A 1,215-nucleotide genomic window follows, 5' to 3' on the forward strand; every position below is an offset into this window, starting at 1 on the left:
GTCCTTCATGGGCTGGCCAGCATGTTCAGCAGGACATCTTGAAATGATGAAGCCATGTGGACATAGATGTATGTATGTAAGTTGGTGCTTTTCTGCAGATGTTCAGCATGTACTCATGCCAGAGGAGCAGAGTCAGCCACATGCATGTTCTTGATCTAAGACTGGTAATAACTTGCTTGTTTCTTTTTGCAAACAAAGCTGTCTTCAGTCCAGCTGAAGTTGTGAGGGAGCAGAAATTGAGAACCAGTAGAAAAGCAGCAGTAAGTCAGGAGCATGAGGATTAGAAGGCCCAGATACAGAAGGAATGGTCGATTACGAAGGCAAAGGAATTTTATAATAACTGCCCACAATCAGAGAGATGGTGATCTTCTTGCTCTTCTTCTCAGTCCTTGATCCAAAGCACTCCATTACTTCCACAACATTCTTTCCTTCTTTGATGTAGCCAAAGACCATGTATTTCCCATCCAGCCAGTGAGTTTTGGCAGTGCAGATGAAGAACTGTGACCTTTTTGTGTTGGGACCAGCATTTCTTGTAGACAATATGCCAGGGCCTTTGTACTTGAGGAGGAAGTTCTCATCAGCAAACTTCTCACCATAAATGTATTTATCCCCTGTTCCATTATGGTGGGTCAAATCACCCCCAGGCACATGAACCCAGAAATGAGTCTGTGGAAGCAGGGCGCATTGTAACTAAAGCCTTTCTGCAGTGCTTAGGTATGAAAATTCTCTGCAGTCTTTGGAATCTTGTCTGCAAACAGCTCAAAGGTGATGTACCTGCAAAACTTGTGGTCAGCACAGATATCAAGGAAAATGGTGGGGCTGGCCATGGCAGAAATGAATGGAGAACTGGAGTTGGAGAAGGGAAACATGGGAGTGATTCCTGTGCAGGAGTGCTAGTTCTTTAGCAGCAACATCTCTACTACGGTGAGCATGGCACAGCCAAGACCAGTAGTACATTCCCATTTCTTTTCCCTCCATGCAGCTAATATGTATGAAGACATTTTTACAGGACTCATTAATGCAGAAAACTAGCAAGCATGCTGTAGAAATCCTTACTTCTTGATGAGATAGTCCTGTATTTTAGGCCAGGAACGAAGAGAATAATGGGCACAACCCAACCAATGCACAAGCTTACATTCCATTGATATCGTGTGTGGGATGGTGTGACTGGATAAGCTGTACACTCCCAGGTGTTTCAGAGAAGCAGCTGAGTGG

General features: G+C 44.4%; 1 pseudogene; it reads right to left on the reverse strand.

Moving 5' to 3' along the window:
* Positions 1–331: 331 nt before the first annotated feature.
* On the reverse strand, positions 332–839 carry LOC123019837 (annotated as a pseudogene).
* Between the last annotated feature and the right edge of the window lie 376 nt (positions 840–1,215).

The sequence above is a fragment of the Varanus komodoensis genome, unplaced genomic scaffold, assembly GCF_004798865.1.
Source record: "Varanus komodoensis strain SLA01 unplaced genomic scaffold, ASM479886v1 scaffold13_1, whole genome shotgun sequence".
In the NCBI taxonomy this organism is placed as follows: Eukaryota; Metazoa; Chordata; class Lepidosauria; order Squamata; family Varanidae; genus Varanus; species Varanus komodoensis.